Raw genomic sequence first — 11,943 nt, 5'->3', positions numbered from 1 at the left:
CAACATACTGGAGTGGTTTGCCATCTCCTTCTCCAGCTCATTTTACAGATGAGGAAACCAAGGCAAACAGGGTTAAGTGACTTGCCCAGGGTCACACAGCTAGTAAGCGCCTGAGGCCAGATTTGCATGAAGGTCTTCCTTAATCCAGGCCTGGTGCTCTATCCACTGAGCCATCTAGCTGCCCCAAAATAAAATGTCAAAGCCTCCAACACTTGGTATTATTCCAAGGCAGTCTTCCATCCAAGTACTAACCAGGCCCAACCCTACTTAGCTTCCAAGATGGTGGAAGTTTAGGGTGGTATGGCCATAAATAACACATGATTACTCCTTAGCTAATTGCAATCAGGATGCCAATAATATACCACTGCCCTGCTCAGTGTCAGGTAGAGAAATTGTTCTCACGAAAAGGGCACAGGAATAAGTCATGTGACTAGATTAAGGAGGCACCTTTCTGTTATTCACAGGCTTGGATCACCTTGTTTCAGCCTTAAAAAAAAAAAAAAAAGCAACACCAATAGGGGCCCTCAGACCTGACACAAAGCTTGGAATAAAGGATGTGATTATGCCTATAGCCTTTGAGGTATGATGTGAAGGAAGCTACAGAGAACCTAACTAGAAGGAAGGCAATTGAATATGATCTCATTTATTAATTCAGAAGTTTTGGGAAGGACTTAAAAATGCTCATTCTTCCACTCAGCTGCCTGTCCTCTGTTTGCTGGTGGAAGGAGCAGCAGTCAGCTATTTTCTCTTTCTATTTTTCCTTCCTGGCCGGCAGGGGGGCAGAAACCAGCACCATCTGCCACTTGGTTTGAAACTAAAAGGCCTTTAAGGTCTTCTGTCAAGGTATACCCGATGAAATGCAAGAGAAGTCACTTATTTCCGTCCTATTTGTAAGATGATTTGTATTCGGTTCTCTGTCCGAACCCCGCCAACGAAACCCCATCCAGAAACTCCCTATGTCTGTTCTCAAGGTCCAAGCAAGAGAGGTCTCCCACTCTCATGGAGACCCCACTGTTGAAGTTGATCTCTACACTGCAAAGGGTCTCTTCCGAGCTGCTTCACCCAGGGGTGCTTCTACCGGCATCCGTGAAGCCCTGGAGCTCTGGGACAGTGACAAGACCTGCTACATGGGGAAAGGTGTCTCAAACGCGGTCGAGTGCATCAATAAAACCATTCTGATGATGCTAGTAAGAAACTGAATGTTGTGGAGCAGGAGAAGACTGACACCTTGATGATAGAGATGGACAGCACTGAGAATAAAGCAAAATTTGGTGCAAATGCCATCTTGGGAGTGTCTCTACCTGTTTGTAAGGTGGGAGCTGCTGAGAAAGGTGTCTCCCTCTTCAGGCATATTGCTGACCTTGCAGGTAATGATGAAGTGGTCTTGTTAGTGCTAGCCCTCAGCGTGATCATTGGGGGCTCCCATGCCAGTAACAAGCTGGCCATACAGGAGTTCATGTTGGCACAGCAAATTTCAAGGAGGCCATGAGCATTGGAGCTGGGGTTTACCACAACCTGAAGAACATGATTAGGCAGAAATATGGATAGAACACCATCAATGTAGGGGATAAGGATGGCTTTGCTCCTAACATCCTGGAGAATAAGGAAGCTCTGGAGCTGCTAAAGAATGCTATTGGTAAGGTGGGCTATACTGATAAGGTTGTAATTGGTGTGGATGTGGCTGCTTCAGCATTCTTCTGATCTGGGAAATATAACTTGAACTTCAAGTCACCTGATGATTCCAGCAGATACATCTCCCCTGCTGAGCTTGGGGACCTCTATAAAACCTTCATTAAGGACTATCCAGGGGTGTCTATTGAAGATCCCTTTGATCAGGATGATTTGGAAGCTTGGAAGAATTTCACTGTCACTGCTGGTATCCAGGAGGTAGGGGATGATCTCACGGTGACCAAAGCCAAGCGCATTGAAAAGCCTGTGAATGAGAAAGCCTGCAACTGCCTCCTATTCAAAGTGAACCAAATTGGTTCCATGACCGAATCTCGCTAGGCACGCAAGCTGGCCCAGTCCAATAGGTGGGAGAGACTGAAGATACCTTCATTGTAGACCTGGTGGTGGGTCTCTGCACTGGGCAGATCAAGATTGGTGCCCCTTGCCAATCTGAGCGTCCGGCCAAGTATAACCAGCTTCTCAGAATTGAGGAAGAGCTGTGCAGCAAGGATAAATTTGCTGGAAGGAACTTCAGAACCCCCTGGGACCAAGTAAACTCTGGTCAGGAGGCTTCAGAGCCAGCAGGCACCAGTCACCTCCTGTCCTAAGAATGGGCAGATCTGAGTTTAAGACCAGTTTCATTTGGGGGCTGGGACCTCTGCTGTTTAACTCTCCCTCTCCCCTCTACCTTTCTGTGATGTTCTCACTGTTTCATTAGAACTATCATATTTAAAAAAAAAACTGTCTTATCATAGACTATACCCAGTCATCTGGCACTTTGTTGAAAAAACCCTATCATCTCGTGACTGGTTCCAATGACCCATTCTCACCTCCAACCCCTGTGTTGATGTATGAAGCCATATACTTGTGATGCAGCCCTGAAGAACCCACAGGTCAGATCCTTAGTGGCGTCTATGTGCAGAATAAAAGTATTCAGTAACTCACTGGTGGAAAAAAGTATTTTAATTCCTCTGTCTTTGGGGTTACTGATATAACACATGTTCACTTTATAAAAGTTATATTGGTTAGATTTGTTTGGATAGTTTTGTACTGAGCTAAAAGTCTCCCTAAAAGTCCCTATGTTTCCAAGTGCTCATTAATTATCTCCCTCTCTGAAGTAAAATGGCCTCTGTTTACTCAGTGGAATTCAGCCAGCCCACTGTCCTACTGCCTTTGTTTAAAGATCTCACGAACTACTGGCCAAGGGGGCAGCTTGGTGGCGCAGTGAATAAAGCACCAGCCCTGGATTCAGGAGGACCTGAGTTCAAATCTAGCCTCAGACACTTTACACTTACTAGCTGTGTGACCCTGGGGAAGTCACTTAACCCTCATCGCCCAGAAAGAAAGAAAGAAAGAATTATTGGCCAAGTCTCAGGGGTCAGTTGTTCCTCCTAGGCTTCCTGGCAGTCTTGTTGAACCATTTCCCTGCTAACGAACCTTCTTAACCTGTAGTAAGGCCCTCCTCAATCTAGCTCCAACCTACCATTCCAGCTCCATTTCATTTTATTCCCCATCAAGTACTTTATATTCCACTCACCCCAGTCTTGTTACTAGACCTCTTCTTCCTCTACATGTGTGCTAATAGTCCCTAAGGACTGAAATCCACATCTTGGCTTTCTCTTCTTCTAAGGCTCAGTTCATATGCAACCCCTTCAGGAAGCTTCCCATTACCCACCTTGTAGCTTCCCATTGCCTGCAGCTGGAACAGGGTTTTCTCATTCATTTTTCTTACAGGACTTTAGGGGCAGCTAGGTGGTCAGGGGATAGAGCACTGGCTCTGGAGTCATGAGAACCTGAGTTCAAATCTTACCTCAGAGGGGGCAGCTAGGTGGCAAAGTGGATAAAGCACTGGATTCAGCCCTGGATTCAGGAGGGCCTGAGTTCAAATTCAGCCTTAGACACTTGAGACTTACTAGCTGTGTGACCCTGGGCAAATTACTTAACCGTCATTGCCCCACAAAACAAAACAAAAACAAAAACAAAAACAGTCATACACTAACTAGCCAGTTGACCCTGGGCAAGTCACTTAACCTCTATCAGTCCCAGTTTCTTCATCTGCAAAATGGGTTTGATAACAGTACCACCCTCACAGAATTGTCATGAGGATAAAAGGAGATAACATACTTAAAGCACTTTGTAAACCTTAAAGTGTTAAATAAATGCTAGCCATTATTAGTATTAAGCTTTCTGGACACTTTAAATATATATATGCCACATCTATGAATCAAATTCAGCCTTGGACACTGTTATGGGGTAGGGACATAAACTGGCCAGATAAACTAAAGGACAGACACACCTTGAGAGGCAAGAGAGATAAGTCCATTAGCCATGGCTATTGCCTGATCAGTGCCATGGGACAGAGATAACTCCAGAAGTCAGGACAACCACCTCACTGAAGCCTTCCCCCACCCCCAAAGGGAACTTTCCATTGTCAGGTGGTGATCATCACATCTACCATCTGTAAAATCTATGGCCTTTCTCCTATTTGAGGAGATAGGTATCTCATAGAATGTCTCTCTGAACCATCTCCCCTTGAGAGAAATCTTTGACTGCTCTTTCAGTCATTTTCTCTAGTGCCTAAATAAAAGATTATTTTATTCTAATTGGATTTGTGTGTAAGAGGGTGTAATTCTTTAAAGAGGAATACCTAAGGACCCACCACCACCACCAATTCCCTGGTGACAGACACTTACTAGCTTTATGACCCTGTCTAGTAGCAGCCTGGTAGCCCTGGGTCCAGTTAGGGATGCTCTAGCCCTGAGGGGGACACTCTGACCATGGAGAAATATGGTTGATCAGCTTGCTGGGGTCAGTTAGAGATTATTCTTTCCTTGGAAAAGCAAAGTAATTAATTAACCAGATAGTGGTTAGTAGAACAGATAATAAAGCAGACATGTCACAGCCACCCAGAAAGCTGGGTGCCTTGAATTTATAGCATGAGCTTGGTTGGGAGCCAGTCGTATCTGCTATGGGATTAGGACCAGGTAGTAACAATAATCTCAACTTAGAAATGTGGAATTTTTATTATTCATGTATCCAAATAGCTAGCATCATCATTTTCTAAACCGCTGTAACTTTTCTGTCTTAAGTCTCCCCCCCACACACACCCCCTTCTCTCCTCTATAAAATTGTCATCCCCTTTGTTTGGGGGAGTTGAAGTTTAGACTTCTGCCGGCCATACCTCTGTGTGCCAAATAATAAAAACTTTTACTTAAATTTTGATTGGATCGTGTGGGCGAGTAATTCTTTGAAAGAGGAATATTTTCAGCATCAATTTAATTGTAACACTCTGCCTGTCTCAATTTTCTTAATTTTAAAATAGGGGTAGTAATGGCACCTATCTCAAAAGGTTATTATGAGAATCAAATGAGGTAATATTTGTCAAGCACTTAGCACAGTGCCTGGCACATCATAGGTGCTTAATCAATATTTGTTTCCTTTCTTCCCTTCTTTTGGCTAATAAAACTTTATACATTGGTAGGTGCCTAAGGGCTATGGTTTGGAGAGAATTATAGAACTTCTCTCCCTTCCCCCTTAAGTCTTCAGAACCTAGGAGGAGAGAGTCCTTGACCAGCCCCACCCCTGTTCCTGCCAAGAGCCCATATCTCTCTTCTTTTGTTCTTTTGGTTTTTTTGGTTTTTTGTTTGTTTGTTTGTTTTTTTGTGGGGCAATGGGGGTTAAGTGACTTGCTCAAGGTCACACAGCTAGTAAGTGTCAAGTGTCTGAGGTCTGATTTGAACTCAGGTCCTCCTGAATCCAGGGCCGGTGCTTTATCCACTGCACCACCTAGCTGCCCCCCATATCTCTCTTCTAATAATAAATTCCTAAGCAATATTGTATTAACTATCAACGGCCACTGGTGTATCTTTCCCAGGTTTATTTTTATAGATCAAATCCAAAAGCACATGGGTATGGATAATACCTTTTTCTTTAGGTCTCCTGAGGCCTCCCATATTCAGGCATGCCATGTGATGAAGCAGCCATCCCCAAGGAAGGAGTGGTTTGGCTACATGAGTACAAGCTTCAAGATGGAGCATTTATTCAAACCAATGTTTTTGATCTCTGTAGAGGAAAGTCTCAGGTTAGTTTTGTTGAAACACCTCCCTGCTTCTTGGGCAGGATCCAAAGAAGCCTGACGATTTCTCAGCATCATTTGTTTACAAGTTGTTGCTGGTAAAGCAGAGAACAAGAGAATGGGGGAGGGGAGGGGAGAGCCAGGCAGGGAATCAGTCATGAAGAAGGCAGATAGGAAAAAATGACCCTTACTCTTGAAACAGGAAATATGGTAATTAGTCCAGAATTCAGCATCCTTCAAGCTTTCAGGGAAAAAAAAAAAGCAGTGTTAGAAGCAAAACACAATTTTTCAATTCAAGCTGGTAGTATAATGCCTTGCACACAATGTTTCTTTAGTACCTCTGTTGATTAGGAGGGAGAATAACAGCTGAGAAAGGGTTCTGAAAGGGTGTAATAAAGTTCTGGGGAAAATATAATCATATAACTAAAAAGAGATTAATTCTCTTCACTGAACACCCCACAATTTTCTGGTGGGGCAAATCACCATATCCTTCTAGCTCTTAGGGAACAGCACAAGTAAATATCCCTTAAATAATAAAAAAGATTTTACACTTGCCAAGAATGCTCAGGTGAAAGCAGTTTCACTTTGGGTGGAAGACACTCTGTCTTTCCTCTTTTGTAAAATACCAAAGAAGGTATTTTGTGGCATTTTGAAATCATGTGCTAGTTAATTAATAAACATGTGCCAAGTCCCTACTCTGGGTAGAACAGTGCAGAGCAGAGTCTGGCTCAGAATTCTTTGGTTGATGTTTCCAAAGGCCTTCTATTAGAAGGCACTAAAAATGGTTTTTAATAGTTTTTTGGTCAGAGGATCAAAATTTCCAAATCAAAGAATCACAGACTCTCCAAATTTTGACCCATCTAGTCTATATGGGTCATACTCTCACCCTTCAAGGTACTTGACCTAGGGGTCCATGAAGTTGTTTTTTTTTTTAATTTGATAACTATTGATCTAGTTTCTGTTGTAATCCTATGTATTTTATATATTAAAAGCATTATTCTCGGAAAGGGCTTTCATCAGACAAAGGGATCCATGACCCACAAAAAGTTAAGAACCCCTGGACTAGAGAAGTCTACAGTGCCTTTCCTCTCCAAACCCTGTGATGCTCACCGAGCCCAGGTGCAAAGTATTAGATGAACAAAAACACAATCATCAGAGCATAGTCCTAAAGGATAGGGTTATTTCAATGGCAACTGAAGGTAATGAACTTCACTCATTTACCCTCCAGAGTGTCTCTCCCGTTGAGCTGGCAAGGCGAGGCCCTGCCTCCCTATTTCAGGCCTCAGTAAATACTCTACAGTAAGTAGTATTGTTGGGACATGCTCAGGTGTTGCCTGGATTATTCAAATGGAGTCCCCAAGAGTACTGCAATGGAGTTTCCAGGTCTATGTTTCTGTTTGTTTACAATGAAGTGGTTACATCAGTGCTCCACCCAAGCCCTCCTCTCATGTATCATCATGGCATGAAGGTGACCCAGAGTTCTCCACCATGACTATGCCAGTAAAACAAAATCTGACAGGGCAGCTAGGTGGCACAGTGGATAGAGCACCGGCCCTAGAGTCAGGAGGACCTGAGTTCAAATTCAGCCTCAGACACTTAACACTTACTAGCTGTGTGACCCTGGGCAAGTCACTTAACCTCAATTGCCTCACTTAAAAAAAAAACAAAAAACAAAAAAACTCCTGACATTTCCTACCAACTAGGAATGACATCGAGTATAGGCTGGACATGAACTATATGCCTGCTGTCCAAGAATGAGCCTAGGCCTTGGAGTGTGAAGAAACGTGTGACAGTTAAAGAGTGTATGAAGTGGGAAGTCCTTGGTGTGGGGAAGCAAATCATCAAGCTAACCTGAGGGTAATTGATTTTTTTTTTTTGGCCACAAGAATTCTCAAATATGTTTACGAAGCTACAGAAGGGTTGCAAATTGCACTGATGGGGCAATACCTTCACTATTGGCATAATGGCCTTTTTGCTAAAAGAAACATGGGACAACTTTACTAAGGTTGTGTCTGTGTTTATGTACTTGCATTTTCCTTGAGGTCAGGAATTATGTTTGATTCATTTTCTTTTGCCTCCCATAACCTTGAATGTTGGAGCAGGTGATCAATAAATACTTGCAGAATTGTCTTGCATTCTAAATTGCTTTCTTCTAGTAAAACAAAAACAAATCTCTTAGGAATGGCTGCAGATCACATCCCAAAATAACCTCAAGTCAAGTTAAGTCAATAAGCATTTCTGTGTGTCAGGCACTCTGCTCAGAGTTGGAGATAGAGTGAAAATCAAAAAATAGTCCCTGCCCTCAAGAAGTCCACAATCTAGGGGGGGGGGGAGCATAAAAATAACAATGTACAAAGCATGGACAGGGAAGATTAGAGATAATCAACAGAGGGGAGGCACTAGTATTAAGAGGGGATTGGGAAGGGCTTCTTGTAGAGGGTGAGATTTTAGCTAGTACATGAAGAAAGTCAAGGAATCTAGGAACACAAAATTCAAAAGAGATAAAAATTAACAGGCAAGGTCACTGCCTTCCACCCACTTGGTCCACATTCCTGCTTTTGTTATTTATATTCGACAGAGTCAGGATGACATAATAGAACAACCTGATAGCTACAAGCAGAATATGTGGGTTTATGGGAGCAGCTAGTTGGCAAAGTGGATAAGGCAATGGCCCTGGATTCAGGAGGACCTGAGTTCAAATCTGCCTTCAGATACTTGACACTTACTAGCTGTGTGACCCTGGGCAAGTCACTTAATCCTCATTGCCCAGCCAAAAAGATGATAGATAGATAGATAGATAGATAGATAGATAGATAGATAGATAGATAGATAGATAGATAGATAGATAGATAAACAGATGAAGGAATAAATAAACAAATAAATAAATGAATGAATAAATAAATAAGTGAATGAATGAATGAATGAATTTGAAAAAAAAAACATGTGGGTTTGAATCCTAACTCTACTGTGCTCTTCCTATGTGGTAGTGGAAAGTTAACTTCTATGTAATGCATCTTGCTCACATGTAAAACAGACTTGATATAACATGCCTCATAGTGCTATTGTGAATTGCAAATAAAATAATTGATTTAAAGTGTTAGATCGGTATCAGCTATTATTAATATATTCTACATCCTTGTTATATTCATTTCTTTTATGTTTCCTTCCTTTTTGTTGTTGTTGAGTCATCTCAATCATGTCTAACTGTGGGGTTTTCTTGGCAAAGATAGTGGAGTGGTTTGCCATTTCTTTCTCCAGCTCACTTTATAGATGAGGAAAAAGTGGTGGGAAGTAGCAATCACTGACATTACTAAGAAAGGAAAAATTTTCACAAGGAGTACATAACAATAAAGCACAAGTATATTATTAATAAAGAACAAATAACAAATATTCTACAAGAGATATTGGAAGACTAGATTAGAATTATTAGTGATCTAATTAGATTGGAATATTTTAGAATCATACAATCCCCAAGGAGTGGGAAAAGATAGCCATCAGTTATTCCCTCCAAGAAAGTAGCAAGTGGATAATCAAAGGTATCTTAAGACTCTCTATTTGATTTTAGTGCTGAAATTAGTTTCAAGTTCCAGCTCCATTACTTATTTGATGAATAACCCCTGGTAAGTTGATGGAGAAGGCTAAAAAGGGGTTAACAGATAAACTGAGGCTTGATTCCTTATTAATAGTACCTAAAATGATTAACAGAGAAACTAAGGTTTGTGTTCTTACAATAAACAAGAGGGTTTGTCCCTATCAACCCTCACCATCAAAAGAGACAGTAACTAGGGACCATTAACCATTAATAGCCTTTAATATTCCTAGATAACAGGACACCTAGAAACCAGATCTTAAAGTAAAGAGATATCAAAAACAGAGACCCTCTGGCTCTGACAAGTTTAAGCATGTCTTTAGGAACATGTGCAGAAAGGACCAAATGTGTCCTTAGTTTCACCTTATGACATGTAAACCCCCAAAACACACCTCCAGGGAAAAATTACCTGGCTTGGGGATTGATTTAGGACACCAGGATTAGGATAAGACTTCCCATGAACCTCCCCATAAGGTGGAGATTAGGACAATGAGGAGATAACCAAGTTTTTCTTACTATAAAGATAACCATCTTTTTCCCCTCTATTTGAGACACCTATCTCCATGGTGCTCTCCCTGTGGTCAACAGTCTTTCAATAAAGCTTGGGAAAGTGAGTCACTGAGTCTTTTAATTCTTTGGGATACCTCACGATCAATTTGATCAATTAAACCCAACCCCCACACCAAAGTGACTTATGTTTGCTGAGCCTCAGTTTCCTCTTCTAAATGTAAAGAATGTTACTCCGTGCCTGTCCAAGGACAAGAATATTTCTCTTTGGAAACTACAACCGAATAATTCTTCATGGACTTAATCAGGTGATAGTGTTAGGAACCTGTGTGGGAGGTAAACAGAAGAGAAGAGGGAATGTTGAAAAGAATTGCCAATATTAGTAGAGAAAGAAGTAAGAAGGGGAAATTAGAGAAGCAAAGCCACAGAGACTTTTCAACCTAAGCAATCTCTCCTCCTACCTAACTTTGAAGACAGTGAGGTATTTACCCACAGCAATAGCTAGCTACTCTACTGCTAGCTTTTCCACTAGAAATAAGATTGGGAAACGAAGAAAGGGAGAGAAAGGCAGCTGGGGGTGAGCAGCAAAGTTTCAAGGAGCCAGTCTTGGAGAGAAGCCATTAGTAATTTGTAGTGTGCAAACTACAACACAGCCTGAGAGTAGCATCAAGGTTCCTCTACCACCTCCTACTAGTAACTAACTGAAATTGAAGAAGCCAAAAACTAATTAGGAGGCAGCAAAACTTCCAGAATATCTCTCCTGCTGTACTAAGAGGTAGGGAGGGTGACTGGACTTGAAACCTAGAGTACTGGAAGAGGGTTTTTGAGGTATTAGAAGAGTGTTTCCTATTTACCTTTCTTTCCTGTGTAGTAGGGAGTATCCTATGGGTCATGTATTACTGGTTCCAAACAACCCCATGAAAACTTCTCTTTTTTTTTCCCTTATGGGGTAAGGGGTTCCAGCCATGCATGACTCATTACTGAGGGGTTTGTACTTTGAGATGAGAAGTCCCCTTGTGAGCTACAGAGCATGAAGAGTTGATGACTCAGTGGATATAAAAAAAGATTCTGGTTCTCCTACTATCTCTTCCTTTCTGCTTATAAATCAGGTCAGAATTATTTTGAGCTACTTCCTAAAGGGAGAGTGGGGAAAGCAAGGCTCACTCAATTTCTTCCCTTATCCCCATCAATTTAAGCACATGTTCTGCCTAGTCAAGCCTGAGCCTGGGTTTTGGCTACCTATTCTATGTTTTTCTTTCCTTGAACTTAGGTAAAAGGATATGTAGCCTGACATCAACATGTCCAGATTTGGAGATGGCCTTGTGAATTCAAGAGGCATGGAATTCCCAGAAAGTGGGAGCTGAATGGCAGCAGAGCTGAGGAATCCCCAGAAACAACTCTGGTCTTTTGTGGAGACAAGTAGGAACTAGAGGACTGGCCTCAGTCTAAGCCATTTTATTAGTAGACATGAACCTGGAGAGGTTCTATAATACATGGCTGAGGTGAAATTTAAAAAATGCCTAATTATCAGTCTTGCAAACTGACTGTTAGGTTTAAGAATCAGCTTTACAGCACATTGTAATGGTTTTTATGAACTAACCTACTGAATGCTGTTTTACACTTGTTTTTTTGTCAAAAATGCACTTATGTTTGGCCTTTTTGAGTGCTTCTTTTTGTGTGTAGGAATAAACTACCTGCTCCAAATACCTGATTTGTATTGAACATTGTATAGTTATTTGAATCTTGTCTCCCTCATTAGACTGTGAGGTCATTGAGGGTAAAGGACTGTGTTTTTGTTTTTCTTTGTACCCCCAACACAGCACAGTGACTAGACCATTGTAAGCACTTAATATTTATGTTTTTAATAATAGATGTTTGCTGACTGAGTACTTCTTAACTCCCTCCTTATAACGAAACCTTTGGATCCATAACTGACAAAGCTATATGTAAAGTTGTTCTTTGAGATGCCAGACTTGGGTCTTAACAAATAGACAATTACAAACACCTCCCTCTTAATATTAACCCAGCTCCCAAAGATCAAAAGTGGGTTCAAGTTACATAACGCAGTACAGGACAGGGAGAGAGTATATTACCCCAACCCCTG

General features: G+C 41.6%; 1 pseudogene; it reads left to right on the top strand.

The window, feature by feature from the left end:
* Window positions 1-956: 956 nt before the first annotated feature.
* LOC122748874 lies at window positions 957-2,276 on the top strand (annotated as a pseudogene).
* The last annotated feature ends 9,667 nt before the right edge of the window (window positions 2,277-11,943 follow it).

The sequence above is a fragment of the Dromiciops gliroides genome, chromosome 1 (assembly GCF_019393635.1).
Source record: "Dromiciops gliroides isolate mDroGli1 chromosome 1, mDroGli1.pri, whole genome shotgun sequence".
Lineage (NCBI taxonomy): Eukaryota > Metazoa > Chordata > Mammalia > Microbiotheria > Microbiotheriidae > Dromiciops > Dromiciops gliroides.
Note: the sequence above shows the minus strand (reverse complement) of the source record. Positions and strands in the feature narration are given on the sequence as shown.